General features: G+C 49.7%; 1 protein-coding gene across 8 annotated transcripts in view; it reads left to right on the top strand.

Annotated features, from left to right (window-relative positions):
* The window catches only part of CHST15 (carbohydrate sulfotransferase 15), an 89,696-nt gene that overhangs the window by 5,076 nt on the left and 61,198 nt on the right, over positions 1-23,422 (top strand). For 4 of the 8 annotated variants that reach the window (XR_016038807.1, XM_088842410.1, XM_055424442.2 and 1 more), the window contains exon 2: positions 13,710-13,845. The exons of 2 other annotated variants lie outside the window; for them this stretch is intronic. The gene's annotated coding sequence lies outside the window, so the exon portion shown is untranslated. Of the gene's footprint in view, positions 1-6,725; positions 8,479-13,709; positions 13,846-21,516; positions 21,721-23,422 lie in introns of those variants that run through there. 2 more of the 8 variants (XM_088842408.1, XM_088842409.1) reach the window with 2 other exon arrangements.

Raw genomic sequence — 23,422 nt, 5'->3', positions numbered from 1 at the left:
GGGGGGTGTGGCAGAGGAAAGCAGGTTCTCGGTCTCTGTTGATTTCAAAAGGGATGTGGAGGAAACGCGAGCAGCCTGTTTCATCAGCGCCAGCCATACACGGCAATTATGTCTTCTTCCAGGTGCAAGCCCAGGGCCAGGTGTGTGGGGGCCATGAGGCAGAGCTTAGACTAGTGGGCCAGGCAGAACTTGCACGAGTCAGATTATGTAACACTGCCCAGAGTGCAGCAGTTGCTAGGTTAGTGCAGCTCTGAGATTGGAGTGGCCTGGGGCCACTTCACCCCGGTCTGAGAGCTGGGGCCTGAGAACTGAGCCAGGTGTTATTCGCTCCATCATGTCCTGTTCTTTGTGACCCCATGGACTGTAGCCCGCCAGGCTCCCCTGTCCAAGAGATTCTCTGGCAAGAATACTGGAGCGGGTTGCCATGCCCTTCTCCAGGGGATCTTCCCCACCCAGGGATCGAACCTGGGTCTCCTGAGTCTTCTGCATTGCAGGTGGATTCTTTACCATCTGAGCCACCAGGGAAGTCCTACACAGGGCACTTAATACCAGCTTGGAGTGGTGCCTAGCATACAGTAAGTGCTTAATATACATCAGCTCTAGAGCTCATTACTGGGGATGGGAGAATGTCTCTGAGCTCCCTGAAATTGCTTGCCCAGTTTTTTTTTTTTTTTTTAATGTAGCTGTGTATGTTTCTTGGTGGAGGAGGGGAGCATGATTTCTAGCATATTCTACCTCAGAGAGCTTCTCTGACACCCCAGGACGCCTTGGCTTTTAGTCAGGCTGATTGCTTCATCTTTCCAGGCAAAGAGAGAGCTGCATCCACAGCCGCCCTCTGAGATGCTTCCAGTGGATGCCATGGACAGGCGGTCAGGCAGTTCGGCTGGGCTCCTGTGTAGTGTGATTAAGCCAGGGGCAGATCAGGGGATGTGCTGGGGAGGGCGGCTTTCGAATGTTGCATTCCTGAGCCCCACTCCAAGCTTCAGAGAGTTCTGAGCAGGTGTGCGGGGACTTCTTGCCCAGGCAGGCTTGTCCTGACACCTACGCTGCATTTCCAGAATTTGTCCGGGTCCAGGCCTTCTGGGTCTCTGAAGCAAGAGAGGCTGGCAGATCCTCAAAAGCAGAGAGTACCATTATAATGGAAACCTGGACCCTTTCCAGAACTGTGCTTGTGATAAAAATATTGAGACAGGCTGCCTCATCATCCAGGTGCCTGGAAAATACCCCAATACAGGCACATAATTAGATTACAGGGCTGTGCTGTGCTAAATCGCCTCAGTTGTGTCCGACTCTGTGCGACCCCATGGACTGTAGCCCACCAGGCTCCTCTGTCCGTGGGGCTCTCCAGGCAAGAATACTGGAGTGGGTTGCCATGCCCTCCTCCAGGGGATCTTCCCGACCCAGGGATCGAACCCAGGTCTCTTACGTCTCCTGTGATGGCAGCCAGTTCTTCACCCACTAGCGCCACCTTGCTGTTCAGATGCTCAGTCGTGTCCCACTCTTTGCGACCCCATGGACTACAGTATGCCAGGCCTCCCTGGCCTTCACCACCTGCTCAGGCGCAATCATTTTTTCCTATGCCGGGCAAGAACCTGGTGGTTTCACTTCTTCTCTTGAAATGGAATATGTGCCTGCTGACCCTTTTTGCTCCCTGTGGTCGAGAAGATATTGGTGTGACCTCGGAAAGGGATAGGCCTCTGGAGATGGTGGGTCCCTTCTTCCCAGGGCTGTCCTGGATCTCGGGGAAGTTCTGACCTGCTCTGCTTGCCCTTGTAGGGAGCTTCCCTGAGGGCCAGGGGCCCATAGTGCATTTGCTGTGAGGTTGGAAGGTGCATTTCAGAGTCTGAGAAGCCTGTAAAGCTGTGTTATTGTCTCACTCCTTGTTGAAAGGGGTCTGGACTGCTGTGTCTCCTGTCTGTGACATTTGTCAGCTGATTCGGGCTGAATGAGGCAAGTTTGACTAGCACCTTCATTTTCCAATCAACCAAAGGTTTAGTGCCCACCACACGGATGTGCATTTAGCTTGAGTGTTGAATCCCATATCCCCTTGGAGAGGTAGCCTAGGTGGTGGGGTGAGCCTGGACACCACGTAGACCTGGGCTTGAGTCTCTCCCGTGTTTCTTTGTTCCATTATCATGACCCTGGGCCAGTGGTTACATCTGCTTGGTCCCCAGTTTCCTCATCTATAAAGTGGGGTTGATAATCTCTGTCTTATTTTTGTAGTGTAGTTTGGGTTAGTGTAAGTGGGCTTCCCTGATAGCTCAGTTGGTAAAGAATCTGGCTGCAATGCAGGAGACCCCAGTTCTATTCGTGGGTCAGGAAGATCCGCTGGAGAAGGGATAGGCTACCCACTCCAGTATTCTTGGGTTTCCCTTGTGGCTCAGCTGGTAAAGAATCCACTTGCAAGGTGGGAGACCTGGGTTTGATTCCTGGGTTGGAAAGATCCCCTGGAGAAGGGAGAGGCTACTCACTCCAGTATTCTGGCCTGGAAGGTTCTCCATGGGGTTCCAAAGAGTTGGACATGACTGAACAACTTTCACTTTCTTTTTGCAGTACAAATTAGGGTTCAAGGTCTTTCCTGGCCAAGTTCTGAACGAATGGAGAGAGGGGAGGAGAAAGATGCATAAAGATAGAAATGCAGTATTTAGTCCCAACTGAAGTGGACCTTGGAGAATGTGATTGAACCAGTGGGCATGTGGGCATCGCATACCTGGAGTGAGAAGCAGACAGTGAGGCCCACTGACCTCCCCTGAGTCGCAGGCCAGTGGGAAAGCGGCAGCCTCTTCCGGGGCAGCCGCCACCGCCCCCCCCCGGCCCTGGGGCAGCCAGCAGGGGGCAGTGCCTACTCTATGTGGGAAGAAATGCGGCCAGGCTCTTCCTTGCACGCTCCTGGGATGGTGCGGACCTCACCAGGTGGAGACACAGTGGTAGTACACAGGCGGCGCTCTCTCCATGAGGAGGGAAACATCAGGAGTGGTCAAGAAGAGTCCCCCCCGACCCCCCACCTCCCCTGACCCCTCCATCCACCCAGAGCAAATGATGAGTGCTGAGCCCAGGGCCTGACCCATGGAGGGGTCTCACTCGTGGCACCTGTTAGGTGCAGAATTGATAAGGACAGCATCAGATACGCAGTCGATAAGGACATTGAGGTTAGGAGGTGAGCCTGTCACCTGTGTTGCTGTCTGTAGAGCACGGTGGTGATGAGTCAGATTGAGGTAATGATCAGCCTTTGACCTCAAGGCTGCATTCTAACTGTAACACAGGGGTAATTTAGGAGGAGGGGTGGAACCACCGGCAGACTGACAGCCTGGTAGCCTGAGTGTGAGAGCCTTTCTGCCTGCTCACGGTCCCACGCTCTTGATTCCCCCTCACAGCCTGAACCTTCGTCCACCCGCCTGCACCCCTCTCATCATTGCCTTCTGGAAGTTGTGCGAGTGATTCTTAACCATCTTTCTACATCCTTCCATCCAGATGTCACCGTTCTCCTCTGAGTGTCTGCAGGGCTCCTCTACTGAACTTGACCTTGACCCCATCCTCCTTTTTACCATGTTCTTTCTAGTATTCCTGGGTGCGGTCCTCTCACCCTGGCCTGGTGAGCCTCTCAAGGGTGAGAGGCCGTCTCGGGGTCTGGTCAGTCACGAGAGACTGTCGTTTGTTGAATTAACACATCAAGAACCAGCCTGTCCTGGAGAAAGGACTGTGATGGATTTCATGTGGGCCTCTGAATATACACCCAAAGAAGACAGAAAAGTAACCCCAATTTGGTAGCATGGTGCAGGAGAGTTAGTGCTTATCAGTAAATTTCAGAAGGAGTCAAGAGCCTAATGTAGTAAACTTGGCTTTCCTGACATTAGGTTTTGGGCTATTAAAAGGTAGTAACCACAGTTTTTTTTGTGTGTCTTGAGAGTCTTGGGGAAAAATACTATGGAAATTTGTATTTCAGGAATAGAAGCAGGAGCCATTAACTCAAGCAAGAAATGTGGGAGCTGTTAGTGTTTCTTATAGCCAGTATAAATAGCTTGTCATTAAGTTCCATGCTCCTTTGTTTGGAATGTAAATATTTGCATTAAAAATATAAAGTATGTCCTGGAGTGTATTTATAGAGACCATAATTTCCAAACTGAAAATCAGACTATTGGTCTACAGAGGATTGTTCCCTCTGATTCGTGAACCTGTTTATATAAAGAGTCTTCCAAATGTATACACTCAGAGCTGCATTTGCTTTGTGCACGTCAGGGATCTCCAGGATTACAAGAAAGCGGGTGGCCCCAGGGAACTGGGCCAGTCAGTGGGGTTTCCCAGTAGACACCTGTGATCATGCCATCTGTCAAGTTGCAGTCACCCTGGGCAGGGCACAGTTTTGGCCCAGGTCCCGTGGGACCGGCCGGCTTCCCTGCCTTCCGTTTCCTGGACGTCCAGGTGGGAGCTGGCTGCAGCTGGCTCGTATCTGGGTCGTGTAACAAGACACTCGATTTCAGAATCGCTGTTGCTTTAAGAAGATGTGGAGAAGAATTCAGTATCGGTGGTGTCCTTTCTGCGGTCTCATTCCTGGTTCAAGGTTGAAGTCTGAGGGCCTCCGTCGGATGTCATCCTCCGGCAGATTCTTGGGGCCGTTTAGATTTTTCATTTTTCCGTGATGAACAGCGCAGACTTGTCAGACATTTGCTGGAGACAGGATGTCACCACCTATTTGGTCTCTGCCCTCTTCTTTGGAATGAGGGACTGGGGGCTACAGTCGGGCTGGGCCAGGGCCTCTGTTCCCGGCACTGTGTGTGTGTGTGTATGTGTGTGTGTGTGTGTGTGTGTCTGTGTTGGGAGGGAGCAGGTTTATTCTCGAGGGGGCAGCCCTCGCTGGGAAGCCTCTCTCCAGCGTCTCAACGAACACAGTGAGGGTCGTCTGGTCGGTGGGAGCGGGCCGACCTGGCTCACAAGTGAGCTCTGAGTCCAGGCTTGTCCCCACCTGGAATCCCCCTATCATCACAGGTGATGAAGGACAGATGAATGGGGATCCCGCGGGATCTTGGCAGGATGGGGGGGTCCCCCGGCTCTGGCCTCGGGTTGGCTGGTACCAACACCTCCTTTGCCTGGCGTCCCAGGCAGCCCTTCTTGGGGTGGAGGCCAGCGCTGTCTCTCCCTCCATGTGCTGTTGCTTTGGGACCAGGACTCAGTTGAAACGGCAGGAATCCTTCTTGGTCTCATACGGGGCATGGTGTCCTGGCTGTAGGAGCTTCAAGCATCTCTCTGCTCGGGGTCCCAGGATGTCAAGCCTCGCTCAGGGGAGGAAGTGAAACAGGGTGGTGATCTGAGGGGAGGGGCGTGGCGAGCCGAGTCACCATCCTGAGCGTGCCCCGTGCACCATCCGGGGTTAAGCACTCAGCTTCCCCTGCTTGCCTCTTACTCTGACCCATCAATATTTCTTGTCTGAAAGAAGTACCCTCTGGGCTTAGAAATGGTGAGTCCTTAGAGAGGACCGTCTTCCTGTTTGCCTGGATGTTCCTGAACTGTGGGACTCTCAAACGATTGCCTTTTCTGTGGTCATCTGTAGTCGGACCCACATGTTGTGACCTTCCCTTATTCTGTCACATTCTCGATCAAGATAATAGTTCCAGGAAGGCCCCAGCCAACCCCATATCAGACCAGTAATTCACCCGCACTGTTTTGAAAGTCAGAGGAAACAGCTGCTTTTAGGACATGTTGAACTCGCTGAAGAAAGTTGTCAGGCGCACTAAATAAGAAGATGAAAGAACGCTCAGGATGATGGAGTGGGGATCAGCCTGACATCTGTGTCGCCCTAACTTTGAAAGCTATTTATACTTATTCCGTGGCAGTTTCTGTGAGAAATTAGATATGGAAAGATACACAAAAGGGAAGAGGGAGCTTAGCAAATGTGGCCTCTTCATTGGAAATAGCTTCCAGGCAAAAAGAAAAAAAAATCCTTTGCTCACCAGTTGTCTGTTGAAAATCCACGGATCTTTTGCATTGTTCACAATTTGGTTCCAAGAATAAAAATGATGTATTAAAGAGTAGATGAAACCTCAGTTGCCATTTCAATGGTAGAAAATAAATTTGCTTTTGGCTGTTAAAACTGAAATAAATCAATAGAAAAATGCAAGCCTGCCCACTTTCAAGTCAGCAGTTTTTATTTTTTACTTTTTGGTTTATGTACCTTTGGATCAGTTATGAAGCCATGGAACTGTTTAGGGAGAATGTGTGCGTGTATATGTGTATTTATGTTATATATATTTACTTTACAAAGTGCTCATCTGATTTATTTTTAAAAATCATGCAACAGATTTGTTTTTGTCTGTTCAACCTATCCTTTTTATAAAACAGCTTTAATGAGATGTAATTCACATGACATAAAGTTCACCATTTAAAGCACACAGTTCAGTAGTTTTTAGCAGGTTCACAGATGTGTGCAACCAGAACCACGTGTCCTGTATTAAAAGGAAACCGTGTACCTATTGGCTGTTAGCCCCTATCTCCCCATTCACCACCCCCACCCTAAGCAACCAAGAATCTACTTTCTATCTCTATTACTTTCTTTATTCTGGACCTAAGATGAATGGAATCACATAGGATATGGTTTTTTGTGTGTCTGGTTTCTTTCGCTTAATGTCATGTTTCATGGTTCATCTATATGGTAGCTTATATCAGTACTTCGTTCCTTTATATGGCCACATAACATCCCATTGTATGAATAGGCTATGTTACATTTATCCATCCATCTGTTGATAGGGTGGTTCCACTTTTCGGCTCTTAGGGATAATGCTGCTATCAACATTCATTTATGAGTCTTTCTGTGGACATGTTTCCATTTCTAGAATTAAATTTTTTGAGCTATCTTTACTTGCTTTCCATAATTCATTTACTTTTTTATATGCTCTTCTCCTGGCCCTAAAGGAGGACTGATTGTCAGATGAGGTTCTGATTCCCTCTGACTTGTCTGAATCTTAGAGCTTCCAAAGGCCTTCAGGGGAACATAGTTCTGCCCCATTTTGCAGAGGGGGAAGCTGAGGCCCAGGAAGCCACACAGAGTCAAGATTGAATCTGGGTTTTCAGAGTCGATTCAGTTACCCTCAACATTCTCCCTGAGCCCTTAGTAAAGTGGCAGGTCACCCTTTTGATTGGCTGGGGATGGTAAATGCAGGCTGGTTGGGTGGACAGACTGTAACTGCCTGGCCCTCGCCCTCTGTCCTAACACTCTCTGACCTGCAGAGGCCCCGCAACAGCTCATCCTCCACCAGCCGCCAAGCGAGAGCTGCAGCCCGTGGCTCGTGGCGCCAGGGCCTCCCAAGTTCTTTCCCTGCAGCAGTGGGAGGCCAGCGCTTATCCGGGGAGTAATTAAATTAGGAACCAATTCAGAGAATGAAATTTTATCTGATCTGGCCGAGCCCATAAACACGGGGCTGTGCTTGTGACTCCAGGGTACATTATGAAGTTGATTTTTAACGAGGCTGGGCCACAACAAGGAAGGAAACCCGCAGGGCCAGTCGGCAGCTCTCCCGGGCGGGGGTGCTGCAGTGGCTGAGGGTGCGTTCCCGGGTGTTGAGCCGAGTCCCCAGGCTAGCTTTTGTGTTGTGACTGGAATGTTCCCGGCGCTTCAGGAGGCTCACCTGTTAAGAGCCTCCTGGATCCTTTTCACACTGTTATTGTTGCCACTGCAATGCACCTATATAACTACAATCAGAGGAAACTTTGCTGGAAGCTTGTTGGTTCTAAATGCAGGTTCTAAATCTAAAACCTTGTGGGGCTTTTTGAAAGAAAACACGTATTCCAGTCGTGCATGAGCTCTTCAGGGGTGGGCCCCAGGCATCTGTGTGTGTGCGCGTATGTGCTTATGTTCGTACGTGGGTGCGAGCGTTAAGCTCTTTATGATGGAACGTAGCAGTGATCACAGCTGTTCTTCTGAGAAGGAGTTCCAGGTCTTCCACGGCAAAGATGGGGGCCGTTAATCTGCAGAGATCTCAGGGGCGAGCCACTTTTGTCCTCAGCCTGTCCTCAACTGTGACTTTCTTTGGGTTTTTGTTCGGATTCCCTGGATGTAACTAGCATACGTGTTCCATCACTGCAGCTTCCGTGGGATTTTAGCTCTGATTTTCTTTTCTGCATGAATGGCCCTCATATCCACAGGGGCCCAGCCAGAGGCCCAGGAGTCGCCTTTGGCCTTTAGCATGTCACTGCAGGAATTACCTCCTTTCTGTCTCTGCCATCAGAATGTTATCTGTCCCTTTAGGGTAGGAGGTGCATCTTATTCAAGGTTATATCCCCAGGACGCGGGCCATGGGAAAGAATGGTTGGCTGGATGGACAAGTGGCTGAAAAGACAAGTGGCTGCAAGGAGGAAAGGCAAGAATACATTGGATTGCCCCTTGATCCTGCAGATTCGCTCATGAAAACTGTTTGGGAGCCTGATCTTCATCTTCAACTCTTCTGACTCAGGCTCTGCACCCCCTTTAAGAGTCACCATCCCTTGATGGTAAGAGCTGAGAATCTGGCAGTGACTTGACGAACAGGGTCCATCTCATAGACAAGTTCATAAATATCAGAGAACAGACAATAATAAGTGCTACATGTTAGGGGGTGACTGTCTGGGTGATTGGAGACGGCCTTTCCAGAAAGGTGACATTTAAGCTGATTCTTGAACGACAAGAAGGCACCACGGTCTGTAGCTCAGAAACAGCATCCCAGGTGGAGGGAACAGCCAGTGCCAAGATCCCAGGAGGGGATTAGCTGATGGGGTGGGATCAGGTCGGTCTGGGAGAGCAGGTCAGAGAACTTGGTTTATAGCACACTTGGGTTGAATGAAGTGTTCTTTCATTTTCCTTTGAAAATGTTAGTCGTTCAGTCGTGTCTGACTTTGTACAATCCCACGGACTGTAGCTCGCCAGGATCTTCTATCCATGGGATTTTCCAGGCAAGACCTGGAGTGGTAGCCATTCACCTTTCCAGGGGATCTTTCCGACTCAGGGATCGAACACAAGTCTCCCACTTTGCAGGCAGATTCTTTACCATTTGAGTCACCAGGGAATCCCACCGGGGAAGCTCCTTTACAGCTTCGCTTTCCCACTGTCTCTCATCTCTGGGTGAAGAACCCTTGTCCCATGCTGCGCTGGCCTGCAGCTGCTGTGGTTTCAAAAGGCAGGGCTAGTGAGAAGCAAAACCCCTATCCTTTTTGTCTTCTCACTGAGGGTTTGGCTTGTGAGCAGAAGTTATTTTTATGTAAGCATATACTTGATGGGGGAAGTCTTGGGTGGGCAGCTGAAACCACACTCATGAAAACAGGACTGAAATAGTCTGTGAAATCCCAAAGGTGAGCATGTGGCTGTTCACTTGAGTTTAGTGATGACTCCAGACAGCCTGGTTCAGGGAGAGGGCACCCTATGGAGAGGGAGCGGGACATAGCAGAGTCCCCAGCTGGTGCGGCCCCTGCCTTGAACCTTACTTTCTTCCCCTGACCTTGACCAAGTCCTACCCTCCCTCAGGACTTGACTTCCTCTGTGCCCTCATGGGGAGGTTCTTCCCCTCTCCGACGGCTCCCCACACCTGGCCCTGATGTCTTGACATGTTGACAACTTGCCAGGAGTCCCCTTAGTCTTTTGGCACTCCTGGATTCTGCCCATAATTTTATTTTAGCTTTTTAATTTGAAGTAATTTTAGACTCATAAGAAGTTGCAAAAATAGCACAGAGTTCCTGTGTACTCTTCAACCAGCTTCCCACAATGATAACATCTTACGTAACCATAGGACATTATCAAAACCAGAAAACTGACGCAGGTACAGTTCCATCACTGTGCTACAGATCTTGTCTTGCTGCCATCTAATTTCATTAAACCTAGGGAGTCATAGCACTCTGGAAGCACCTTAGAATTTCATGAACTTCAGTGTTGTCATTTATCTTTTAGATTGTTTTTGGATCCCTCCCAATTGGCCATCAATTAAAATTAGCTTTTATCAGATTAACAAATTCTGAAAGACCCATGGTTTATGTGTTTCATGTCTCTATGTGCCCACCTGGAGCTTTGTAGGTGCCTCATCCCTGGGTACGCACACTGCCTTCTTCTCTAGATCTGAGAAATTCTCAGAGACAAGGAACCTATAACATATAGAGAATAGTCTGGTAAAATGGAGAAGGCAATGGCAACCCACTCCAGTACTCTTGCCTGGAAAATAACATGGACGGAGGAGCCTGGTAGGCTGCAGTCCATGGGGTCTCGAAGAGTCGGACACGACTGAGTGACTTCACTTTCACTTTTCACTTTCATGCATTGGAGAAGGAAATGGCAACCCACTCCAGTGTTCTTGCCTGGAGAATCCCAGGGACTGGGGAGCCTGGTGGGCTTCCGTCTATGGGGTCGCACAGAGTTGGATGTTACTGAAAAGACTTAGCAGCAGCAGTTTGGTGAAATGGGCTTCATTGATAGCACAGTTGGTAAAGTATCCACCTGCAATGTGGGGGATCTGGGTTCGATCCCTGGGTCAGGACGATCCGCTAGAGAAAGGATAGGCTATCCACTCCAGTATTCTTGGGCTTCCCTTGTGGCTCAGCTGGTAAAGAATCCGCCTGCAATGTGAAGGACCTGGGTTTGATCCCTGGGTTGAGAAGATCTCCTGGATAAGGGAAAGGCTACCCACACCTGTATTCTGGCCTGGAGATTTCCATGGACTGTATAGTCCACGGGGTCGCAAAGAGTCAGACATGACTGAGCAACTTTCACTTCACTTTGGTGAAATAGAACCCAGGACAGGGAATTGAGAAACTTGAATTCTGATAATAGTAACCTACATTTGGGTACTTAGTGTGTGCTAGATTTTGCATTATTCCATTTACTCTTGGCAACCTTGCGACAGACATGATTAACATCCCCATTTTACAGATGTGAAAACTGAGGCTAGAGAGGTCACCCTACCCACATTTTGGTAACTTATGAATGGTAAGAGTTGGGACTTGGCCCCAGGCCCTCTGACTTCAGAGGTCGCTGACTCTTCCCTTATGGGGCTGCCCTCACTTTTTCAGGCCTGTGCACGTCTAGCTCCTGCTCTCACTTGGACCCAGGCAGTCTGACTTCAGAGGTCACTGACTCTTCCCTTGTGGGGCTGCCCTCACTTTTTCAGGCCTGTACACGTCTAGCTCCTGCTCTCACTGGCTGCTCCGCGTCCTCAGGCCGCTTACTTGACTTCTTTGAGCCTCTTTCCTCATCTGCAACACGAGGGCCGTGACTGAGAAGATGTCATGTCCCTTCCATCTTTGAATGGTGAGCACAGGGATACCAGTAGAGGAGGACGCACTCCACAGATCTGAAGGAGATTTCTGCCCCGTCCCTTGCAGGTCATTTTAAGGTTGGAAAGATTTCTGCAGCTGCATGTGGTTTGATGGGGACCCTCCATTCCAATTGAATTATGCTCTAGTGCATTTTATTCTGTGGCTTTTCACCACACTGCATGGCATGCAGGATCTCAGCTCCCCAGCCAGGGATCGAGCCTAAGCCCCTTGTGGTGGAAGCACAGACTCCTAACCACTGAACCGCCAGGGAAGTCCCTTGCTCTGGTGTATTTTAATTACACTGCATACAAACTGATTTCTTCAAGATGCAAAATCCCCATGCAGCCTGCTATGTCTGAAGCCCCTACATTCTGCTCTGGGTCCGAGTGATGCTTGTAATAACCGGAAGGTGCTGTGTGAAGCTGCTCCTGGTCAGCCTCACGGGCAGCGTTAGTTACCAGATGCCACCAACACGAGATGCGCAGGTGTTATCAGCTGATATGTAATTGATTTTGCATCCTCTGTAAAGGCAGGTTAAAACTAAGCTTGTTGGTAAATGGTATTTAAACCCCGCTGTCTGGGGATGAGTGGTAAAAACTAACAGAGCAGGGCACTTGTGGAAAGGTTTGATTGTTTTTTTTTCAGATTATGAAATGAGTTCATCCCTCAACTACGGTAAAGATTTTCCCATTTAAAGGGGCTGGAAGCATGTAAGCTTCCGATCATAAATTTCATAGGAGCGGCCTCCACGTGAGTGCCTGTGAGATGGCTAGACTGTGGGATGGCTGTGTAATCACATTAGCTTGATAAATTAAAGGTCCCCGTATTTTTAAGTCATCAGGCCAAGCTGTGTTAGAGAAGATACTGTGATGAATCAGAGCTATGATAAATGGGCTTGTGGAAACTCCTGGTATAGAATGGAAGGTACTAAGTCTGCAGTGATCCTGGAAAGGTCCCTGCTGAAACCAGCGATGGGATTAAACCCCGGGCATTCTGCCATTTTCTAAGTATCCATTTGTATTGATATTTAATACTTTGGACCTCCCTGGTAGTTCAGCCAGTAAAGAATTCACCTGCAATGTAGGAGACCTGGGTTCAATCCCTGGGTTGGGAAGATCCCCTGGAGATGGGAATGCAAATCCACTCCAATATTCTTGCCTGGAGAATTCCATGGACAGAGGAGTCTGGCAGGTTACAGTCCATGGGATTGCAAAGAGTCCTAGCTGTTACGTGTACCAGGAATCAGAGAAGCTCTTTGGAGGTGATTTCTTTTTCTGTTGTATTACTCTTTCATTAACTCCAGAAATGGCGCTAAAATTTGTAGACCTTCAGTTCAGTTTAGTTCAGTTGCTCAGTCGTGTCCGACTCTCCGCGACCCCATGAATCACAGCACGCCAGGCCTCCCTATCCATCACCAACTCCTGGAGTTCACTCAAACTCATGTCCACAGAGTCGGTGATGCCATCCAGCCATCTCATCCTCTGTCGTCCCCTTCTCCTCCCGCCCCCAACCTTTCCCAGCATCAGAGTCTTTTCCAGTGAGTCAACTCGACCTTAGTACAACATAAAAATGCAAGCCCCTAAAGGATCTGCCTGCAATGCAGGAGACTAGGTTCAATCCCTGGTTGGGAAGATCCCCTGGAGAAGAGAATGGCTACTGACTCCAGTATTCTTGCCTGGAGAATTCCATGGACAGAGGAGCCTAGCGGGCTATAAATCCATGGGGTCACAAAGACTCGGACATGACTGAACAACTAACACTTTATGAAAAAATTATTAAGAACTTCAAACTGGGCTTCCTTTGTGGCTCAGCTGGTAAAGAATCTGCTTGCAATGCGGGAGACCTGGGTTAAACCCCTGGGTTGGGAAGATCCCCTGGAGAAAAGAAAGGATACCCACTCCAGTATTCTGGCCTGGAGAATTCCATGGACTATACAGCGACTTTCACTTTCTCCAAACAAGGAGAGCAGAGCATTAACCAAGTGCCCCTGTGGGCACCAGGACCCCACCCCCACCCCCGTGTGACTGCACAGGTTGTGGCCATGGAGCTGGTGTGAGACAGCTTGTGTCATGCCCACCCTAGACCACCTTGACCTACAGCGGCTTGTCTGAACGGTAGATTGTGAGCACGAGGAGGGCCGGGCTGTGGTCGCATCACCTTGGTTTGTTCTGCGGGTTCTGGCGGGGTTCCTGACCCTGGTTCATGCTGAGGAGAGACTTGCTGAGCTGAATCGGGACACAGAGGGATTGTCCTCATGTGCTAGTGGGATTACACGTGGCTTTCTCAGATTTGGTGCATCAGAAATCTGGGAAAATCCACCTGTGGGCTCTTGAGAATGGATGGCATGAGGACTAAAGCTCCTACTGTCTGCAGCTCAACTTGGAGAAGAATGCAAAGAGCTCCTGGACATCTCACAATGGTTTGTTTATGTGTGTTTCTATTTGCAGCCCCGGGGGCTCGGTCCTTAGAGAACCAGCCCCATCCCTCTGGACTTTCATCTCTGGTCGCCCCGGGCTTGGGCTCTGCCCTGCCAGCTGAGTGGAAGACCCCTGAAGACAGTCCAGGACTCCAAGGCCACCATAGGTCAGTCTTGTCATTTCCCAGCCCTGGAGCGAAGCCGTGGGGATGGGAGGGGGTGGACCCCAGCTGCCAAAGCGTCTCTCCTCGGGAGCCAGTGGCTGCAGGGCTTGGAGAAGCCCATTTCTTCTTTGTGTGAAGTCTTTGTTCTCTCCAGCGCGTTGAACTGGGGCTTGTATGGGCTCAGTGGGTGCCTGCTTCCTCTTAGAAGCCAGTGGAGAAGCGGAAGGTAGCATCCCTGGGCTGGCTGCCAAAGGGAGGGGAGGTTCCAGCGGAGGAGAGCTGGGACTTGCCATGTTTAAATTGGAACCGGAGATCTTGAATGAGGATTAAAGTTATTTTATATTAGGGGAGGAGGCTGGGGGGGTTGCTCCACTCAGAATCCCTAAGGACAGCTCTTCAGAGCCGTGTCTCGGGGCGGGGGGACATGGGGAGTGACTGTGGATTCCCCCCTCCTTTGTTCTCAGTTTGTACAGAGGTCACCAGGGGTGTGAGCTCAAAGGGAGCCAGGACGCTGTGCTTGCTTTTCATTGTCACAAGCCGCTGGGTCTGAATGGGGCTGCGATGCTCCAAGAAAGAAGCTGTCTTTTATACCCGTCCTGACTGGGGAGAAAGAGCCACTCAGCGGTTGGAGTGGTTCTGGAGGCTGCATCTCCCCTTGCTGAGCCTGAGACGGTCTGCAGTACCTGGGTGTCCGGAATCACATCCTCCCATTCAAGGTCGTGCTCAGCCAGGACTTAACTCACTCAGGAAATGACACGTTATTGCACCTTGGTCTACAGACAAAAGCTGGTTTTATTTCTTTTCCCCGTGAAGACATCCGCAGTCATTGTTTTTACTCTGAAAAGAAACATAACAGGAAGAAAAGCCCACAATATTTTTATTAGCTGGTGTGGGAGATTTAGATACCTTAAATAATAATGTTGGGTTTAAAACTATTGGGGGAAAAAATCTTGATGCGTAAACCAAAAAAAAAAAAGAGAGAGAGAGAGAAACACAAAAAGATGAACGTGCGAAACTTCATGACTAGCTCTAACCTCTGCAAAACCTCACAAACACTGAGGTGGCCGGGGTCTCATCTGTGGGGTCCACCTACTGTGTCCATGTCCCACCCAGCCACACTGCGTGGGACCTGCTGATGAATGAATGGACCGGGGTCCAAATCCCTGTTTCGGGCTGTGAGTTGGCTTTCTTGGATGATGACCTCAAATGGAAGGAAACTGTAAAGACTGTAGGTAGTGCTTAACATAAGTCAGTCTCCCCTCCAGCCCTGAGATCCTTGTTTATAGAGAAGCTGATAAAGTTCAGAGAGGTTTGGGCAACTCGCCCAGGGTCAACCAGCTGGCCGTGGCTGGGCTGAGATTTGGTTCTAAGACTTGCCCCATGGCTGCATGCCCCTCTTTCTACAGAAGATGTCAGGGAGAGGAAGAAATGACCCTGGTGGACAGCCAGGTATTGGAAATGCCTCGGTGTCCCCATTCTGAGCCTTAACCCACAGATGGACACAGACAAGGAAATAGACAGCTGGCTGCTGGGGAGCTGGTGATGGCTAAGACACACCTGGTTCCTGCCTGCGTGGAGCTCGGTTTCTAGTGGGTGGACAAGATGCAAACACTGAGTCAAGTGATTTATTTCAACAGTGATAAGTGCTCAAAGGGAGATGAAGGGCAGGGGTGTTGTGTGCGCATGCCCGTTGGTACACTGAGCAAGCGTGGCCAAGGGTCCATGGAGGTGTCAGATCAGAGGGTTCCAGGGAGTGATGGAGGAAGCTGAGAGGAGAGTAGGGTGCAGGAAGCTCTGAGCCCAGAAAGGAGGGAGGGATGGCCTAGCGGGCCTCCTGGATGGGCAGAGTCTGTGACGTTGGGACAGTGACAGGGGTGGTCATGGTGACCTCGAGTGACATGCCAGGACTTGGGGTCTCTCTCTTTAAGGTTAAGAATATGGTGGGCTTCTTGTCCCTTGGGCACCAGATGGGATTCCCTAGTGACCAACTCTCCCCAGGATCAAAGAGCATGTTCCCTTCTCACTTTAAAACTCATGGGCTTCTCTGGTGGCTCAGACAGTAAAGGATCTACCTGCAATGCGGGAGACCTGGGTTCGATCCCTGAGTCGAAGAGATCCTCTTGGAGAAGAGAATGGCCACCCACTCCAGGATTCTTGCCTGGAGAATTCCATGGACAGTGGAGCCTGGTGGACTACAGTCTGTGGGGTTGCAAAGAGTCAGACACGACTGAATGACTAACAGACACTTAGACCTCATCGCTGCCTGGCCTGCAGGTGGCTGCCAGTATGAAATGGCCCCACGACACGGCCCAAGAGGACTGGGGCTTGCAGCCTCTTTGCCAAGTCCACCCTGAGAAGAACCCTTTAAGACCCTGGAAACCCTTCGAATCTGGGAACTGGAGGTCATTAGCCTCCAGACCGAGACATGGGTTTTAAAATCAGCCCTGAGTGATTATGAGCAGAGGTGGCCTTGGTTTGCTGCTTCTGAAAGGAAGTGGGCATCTCTCTGAGAACATTGTCCTTCAGGGTCAAAGTGTGAGAGCGGAATTGTATGGGCACATTCATGCCCGAGTCAAATTCCTGTGTGCTCTCTGCTTCTCTCTTAGTTTCTTGTGGGACAGAAACCTACCACCACCCATTCTTTCTTCTTTTTATGAACTTTTCCCTCCCATGGAGGATAGCAAACCTAACTGGAGAGCATCTGCAAAGGTTCACAGCTTGATGGACTTGCATAAACAGAACTCGCCTATGTAAGCAGCATCTCAGTCGAGTGTGGAAACCATACCCCAGAATCGCCCAGTTCCATTCTACTCACTGACCACCCCTCCCCAGCCCCCAGTCATGCAAGATCACCATCCTCATCTCCACTGCCTCTGCCTGTTCTTTGTACTTAATATAAATGGAACTATGCGGAATGTTCTCTTTTGTGTCTAGTTTCTTGCGCTTAGTACTGCATTTGAGAGATTCTTCCCTGGTGTTGCAGTGTTAGTTTGGCCTTACAGCTGGGGCTCTGAGCATCCTAATTCTAGTATGTGGCCTTGATCAGCGTGAGGATGCGTTTCTGCCGGGCATGGACCTACGAGTAGAATCGCTGGTCTTTGGGAAACTGTGCTCAGTATCCGTACATGTGGCTAGTCTTCCAAGCTCTTGTCCCCAGTACAGTTCCCACCAGCAGCACATGAGTCTCCTGAAAGATGAAATAAGAGCCTGGAACAAACATACTGTGAGACTGACGCCCCTTTGGTCCTCTCCCCACAGAAGACCCTGGGGGGTAACCGCTGACTGTCCTGCAGGTTTGCATTGGATGAATAAACTGGGCTCTGAGTAGAGAGAGTCCCTGTGATGCCCCAGAGAGATGTCCCTCCTTCCTGGGATTCTGCACCCCATGGTCACGTTTCACTGGGAGCCAGTCTTTTTGCCTAAATTTGGGAATGGGGAAGAGCCCAGCATTTAGTCACTGCCCTTTGGGGCGTCTTCACTGAAGCAGAGCGCCTCTAGGCTGATCCTTGAGAGGGAAGTGACTGGCCTGGGCTTCTCTCCTCCTGGAGCAGGGACAAGAAGGGAGAGCTGCCACCACTTAGATTTTATTTGGAAATGGGTTCAGTCCCAGAACCAACCGGTTCTGCCCACTTTCTCCTTTTGTGTAGCCTGACCAGTCAGACTTTCCCCCACTGTGTTCAAGGCAGAGAAGGAATGTTTTCTTCCCCTAAGGCTGATGTTGAGGGTGACTGGGGGGTCTAAAGCAGTGAGAAGAGGCAGCTGGCATTCCCCAGGCGTCCCTGTGTTGACACCATGGGCATGTTGTTGTCCATGATGTGGACAGGAAACAAGGAGAAAGGATTCTAGAAGTCCTTGAATGCAGAGTCCTATGGGGCCAGCCCAGGCTGAGTGCCAGGGTGTGAGTGCTGCCCTTGTTCCATCAAGTTCCTAATTCACAGCAGCGGCTGTGGCTACATAAGGGAGGCTTGGAAGGAAGGAATATCCGTGGCCATTGGCTTGAGGCTTGAAAGTGAATAGGAGAGAGTGCCTACCTGCCTCACCCTGCCCGTAGTAGATTCTGCAGATCTGGGGCTGGGGTGAAAGCTGTTTGTTTATCTTGTGCCCTACAGAGTCTTACATCCATTTTGGGAAACAGTGATTTCCCAGTGCCTTTTGTTGGTAGGCCAGGCAGGGAGAGGAATGAAGGAGGTAAGAAACAGAGCCCCCCTCGGAGGTCCCTGGTTGGGCAGGGATGAGCTGATGGGCTGGGGAGGGGCTAAGCTGGTCTCTGGGCTCAGGTATCCCTTGGCAGGAGCTTCTGAGGGGACACTGGTGAAATTGGCGGTCTTCTCTGCCTCGCCTGTTCAAAGTCGGTCACTCAGATTTCTACAACCTGAAATCATACACTCATGAGTCCTGTGGTCTTGCTGGTCTCTGGGGAAACACCTGGCTCCCCTGTCCTCTGAACCCAGGACTCAGCTGTACGCTCTGCTTGTCAGGGTTTCCCCTTCTGTCGCTGGGTGTGGTGGAGGCACCCTTCAGCCCCCCAGAGCCGCTGGGCTCCCTTGTCCAACCCCGCGGGACCAGCCCTCCTGACTCCTGCAGGGTCACACCCTTCACACCCACAGATGGAGTCTGAAAACTGCAAGGGTGAACCTGAACTTCACAAGACTTGCGTCTCCTGGCTGCCTGCATGGTCTGTGTGGCCTTGACTGGTGCTAGAGCTAAACTTGCAGAATTCAGATGAACCCAATTCTCCCTGTGTTTGGGAGTCTTATGGGATGTGGGGAAGCAAGCGAGATGTTGGTTTGGGAGTTTGCACCTCTGCCTGGTAGAGCCGAAATTTCAAATCACTGCCTCTGAGGCGGGGGCCTGTGGGGCGTGATACTGAGCTGAATGTCTGTGCATTCAGACATTCAAAACGGGACATTTTGGCTCTGAGAGGCAGAGTCCCCACCCTGACTGGTCGTTTCCCACTCATGTCTGCCGGTGGCTTAGCCCAGAGAGGGATGTGCTCAGACCTATGCAGACATTTTCTCACTTTCTTCCCAGCTTGCATTTCTCCTTGCTCTGCCATCTATGTGGGCTTGGGGCCCCAAATACCATCAGATCAAAGGCTGAAAGTAAAAAAATGATCCTTTTTTTTTTTATTGTTCGAATTTATGTTTCTTATTACAATGGAATGCTCTGCAGTTATTTGCAAGATAAGGTCTTTTTAAAAAAATAATTATTTCCTCTGCCTTTCTGATTTTTTGTTTGTAAGAGTAGGGCTAAGACAGGTGATATGAAAGCAGAATTTTTAATAAGAGCGTGGTGATTCTTTTTCAACCAGCTTAGAAGACATTAAAATAAATGTAGGTGCTTTGATCTTGTCTTTCTGTACTAGAATATGAAGGATCAGCTGTTGCAACAGACATCGAAGTAATTAGTTTCTGATGCATTTCAGAGAGCTGGCTTTCCAGAAGAGGCCAGAATGAAACACAGAACGGCGTGACACAGACCAGATCAGAGACATACCAACATGTTTACTAAACATAAGTCCTACGAGCAAGTGGTAATACGAATAACAGGAATGATGATGATAAATACAATGAAGGTAGTGACCAACCAGTCAAGCGCCTGGGGATACCAGGCTTCTTGCTCAGAGCGTTCCATGGGTCATCTTAGTCCTTTGTGCAATTCTGTTAGACTAGATGTTATGATCGTCACCCTCTCTTTTCAGCTGGGGAACTGGAGTGGGCTTGGGGTCACCTGCTTGCCCACTGTGCTTGTAGCCCCACCCTGCTCCCCAGGAACTGCTCATAAGTGGTGACTGGTCTCCACTACTGTTGGCTCTGCCTCTGACCCCCGCTCCCCGCCACCAGAGGGGGTGAAAACTGGAGGCAGCTATTCCTGGAATGAGCCATATGCTCATTTTTTTGCCTCAGTTATTTCAGTAATTGAGGCAAAGGTTCTGGGAGTTTGGACATTAAGTATCTGGATAATTGCCTCAGTACATCATTTTCATTTTATATGTTTAGACCCAACCTTTAATGAAATTTGAAAACCCAGCTCTACCTGGAGAAACAGTATTACTTTCTATTTCTAACTTTGTTTCCCAAAGTAGCTGATGGCTGTGGCTTCCAGTTATCAGCTTCATTGCCAACATATAACCTCCTCAAAATGCCCTGTTTGTCAGACTTGAAAATCAACTTTGATTTGGGGGCAGATTCCCTGACTTTTCCTTTCCTGGGAAATGAAGACTCTGAAAAGATGGTCTCTCAGGTGCCTGGGGTTGGTTCTGAGGCTCTGTTCTGGTGACTTCTGTCCCTAACTGAATCATGGACGGGTCTCAGGAGGGCGGGGTGGAAGTCTGCCTTTTCCTTCATCCCTCCTCAAGGCCCAGCACTGATGGCTGAACAGATGGGTCAGGACCAGTGTGAAAGTGCCCGTGGTTTCCCTGAATGATGTGAATGCAAATTACCGACCGGAAAATATCCAAGGAAGATAAATGTCTAAGAGCTTCCTCTACCTTTGAACATTTTTTCCCCTAACTTCTTCTTTGAGATCCCAAAGATAATTTTAAAGAGACTTCAAATATGCTGCTTGCAAGAGTCCTGGCACATTATCGTAGTTAAGTGGTGGGTGCTGTCGTCACATAACTAGGGGTAGGGGTCTGCATGCCCGTTGATGTTTGGAGAAGCCCAGCCAGTGACTCTGGGGTGTGCAAACAGCTCCTCTGCTCCTGCTGCAAAGCCCCCTTTGGGTCAGATTGCAGCAGGAGTGGGGGTGACAGGGGCAAGAGGAAAAGGTCAAAGCTCTGGGAGGTGCTCACACAATCCTGCCGTTACCCCAAGGCCCTGCCTGTTCTCAGCAAGCTGTGAGGGGACTGGGGACAGGGGTCCCTTTGCACTGACCCCACCCTTCTGGGAGCGAGGTGACTGGCAGTCCAGGTAGGGGTCTCCCTCCTCCCCAAGCTGAAACGCCTCCATCTTTTTTTCCATTGTAAAGTGAATGCTATTGGCCTTTCGTAGGGAAAAGCTTCCTTGGGGTTTGTTCACGATCATTCGTTTCCACTCAGTGTTTTTACAACTGCTGCAAAGGGTGTGAAAACCTCAGACACACTGATTAACTAACCAAAGACAGTCCAGCGATGTTGTAAACTGTGTTTTGTCATCCGAAAGTGAAAATAATCCCAGGGTATGAATATTCAGGGAAAAAAAAAGTCAACCTGTATTGCTTTGTGACAACGTCAGCTTTTCTTGTGGCCAATTTCATAGGAGGAGGGGTGGGTGAGGCTGGAGAAAGGCAGAAGCAGTGACAGACCTGCGGAGGGGTCATTACAGAGGCTCCAGTCTCCCCCTGGTCCCAACCTGCTGGCACAGACTGGTTGACACTTAAACCCATCCAGCCCTGGCACTCTGGAATGCCATGAAGAATTACTTTAACCTAAAAATCTGGTGTCTCCTGCCCATAAAAACCAGTAAATCCTTCAAACTAATTGAATGAAGGAGCTCATTTAATTACATAGTAATTGGTATTTTGTCTCTTTTAAGCATAGAAGAGGTGAAAGTGGCTGAGGAGAACACACTCCCCCCTTCAAAAAATAGAAGAAAGAAAGAAAAAGAGAAAGACAGAAGGGAAAAAGCTAATTTGGATTTTCAGTTGACTCTGAATACTTGATGTTTTTGAAACATTTCCAGATTTCCTTTACAGGAAAGGAATGAAAAGGATCCAACAGGAGGAAGAATTTTCTTTTTTTCCCCTTTTGTCCAGCACTCAGTCCTGGGGTTTTGTGGCTTTTGCTAAGAAGCTGGGCAGGCTGAGTGCATTCAGAAAAACTTGCCTGAAGGGGTTCTAAGAGCTGAAAGTGAGTGAAAAACTATACAAAACGGAAAAAAACAAACTTTCCGGCCACAGGTAAGAGCCACGCACTTGCTGAGACACGTCATTTGGCGTTTTCTTGAGGACCAAAGCTAACTTGGAACAGCGGGGAGGTACACTGGAGGTTAGGGGAGTAAGATACAGCCTCGGCCCCTGCAGACCCTTGTTTCTGCTCCAGCAGAACCGGGGACGGGTGGGGTGGCCCTCTGGGTGCTCAAGCCTGGGGCCATCCCACTGGACAGTCCCGCCCTTGAAACCAGCGTCAGCTGCAGGCCAGAGAGATACCAAGAAATGGCTTTTCAGTGCCATAGGGACTAATCCTAGAGAAGCAGATTCCAAAAACCTGCAAAATTTAAAATCCTGTGTTAAACACCGGCTCGCTCCCCTTCCCATCGTTGGGAATTCTGTTTGTGACTCTGTTTCTGTATGTGTTGCCTGCTTCCTGCCTGTCTTTCCAATTTCCTTCTTTAGGAAATATTTTTAAAGTGAACAGAAGAGTCTTGCCTTCAAGGAGCTTATAGTCCACTGGCCAAGGAAAATGCCAGCCCAACAAGCATATAGGGGCTGACTTGGTCTGAGGGCTGGGTTGGGGGAGCTTGGCTGATATTGGAAGGGGGAGCAGGGGTTCATGGGTCAATGTAGAAGGAGATGGCAGCCATCCAGGGAGGCTGGGGGAGTCAGATGGAGACAGGAACAGGGGCGGCACCTGCCTGGGGCAGAGTCCTGCCCTTTCCTTGACTGGAGAATGTCCCCAGTCACAGCGTGGCTGCTGACCAGGGCTCGGAGGTTAGGGGGCCTGCCCAAGGTCACCTAGTCAGGGGGTTGTTTCAGGGCCTTGTGGTATAAGAGCCATAGAATCGGGCATGCTTCTGGTTTGCTCACCATGTGTCCCCGGGGACACCAAGTCCAGTTTGGTGCTCCAAGGCCTCTGCTGGGCCTTGCATGGGTGGACAAATCATCGTGTAGGCCCTTGGATTGTGTTGGGAGAAGTTGTTACTGACTTTGAGCTGACTCAAGGTCTGAATATCTATGTGCTTTGACCAGATATTTTTCTGAACTGACCCAGAGCAGTTGTTGATAGAAAGTCAGCTACAAGGATTTTTTTTTTGTCAACTTTTTAAAAGTTTGAGATTTTTTTAAGCTCAGGAAGAAGTCTTCTGTCTGCAAACAAGTCCCAACCTTCATCATGACGCCTGAACGCTTTCCAGATCTTTATGGAAAAATTCCACTCTTCCATGGTTAATTCCAAGATGTTACGTGTTTACTTGTTTACGTAGAACTGAGTTCCCGGGCGGCTCTTGCTGCCCAGCGGTCTGCTTTTATACCCTGTATCACTTCCTCTCCTATCCCCTCTCTGCTCTGTGTGCATGTTCAGCTGCTGAGTTGTGCCCAACTCTTTGCAACCGCATGGATTGTACTCACCAGGCTCCTCTGTCCATGGGATTCTCCAGGCAAGAATACTGGAGCGGGTTGCCATTTCCTTCTACAGGGGATCTTCCTGAATCAGGGATCGAACCCATGTCTCCTGCATTGGCAGGCAGGTCCTTTACCTCTGAGCCACCAGAGAAGCTCCCCTCTGTGCTTTAACTCGTTGCAAAAGGAGACTAGTCCTCTCCATCAGCAGGGTGGGCGTGGAGGATTCCACTGAAACATCATCTTACCAAGCTGTTCTTGGAGAACATGTCTTTGTTATGATGTTTATTGAAGGTCCACCTTTCCAGCGTCAAGAATAAAAACT

The sequence above is a fragment of the Moschus berezovskii genome, chromosome 12, assembly GCF_049115385.1.
Source record: "Moschus berezovskii isolate FMDL1 chromosome 12, NW_MosBer_1.0, whole genome shotgun sequence".
In the NCBI taxonomy this organism is placed as follows: Eukaryota; Metazoa; Chordata; class Mammalia; order Artiodactyla; family Moschidae; genus Moschus; species Moschus berezovskii.
The sequence above is the reverse complement of the archived record's forward strand: the minus strand, read 5'-3'. Positions and strand labels throughout refer to the sequence as shown.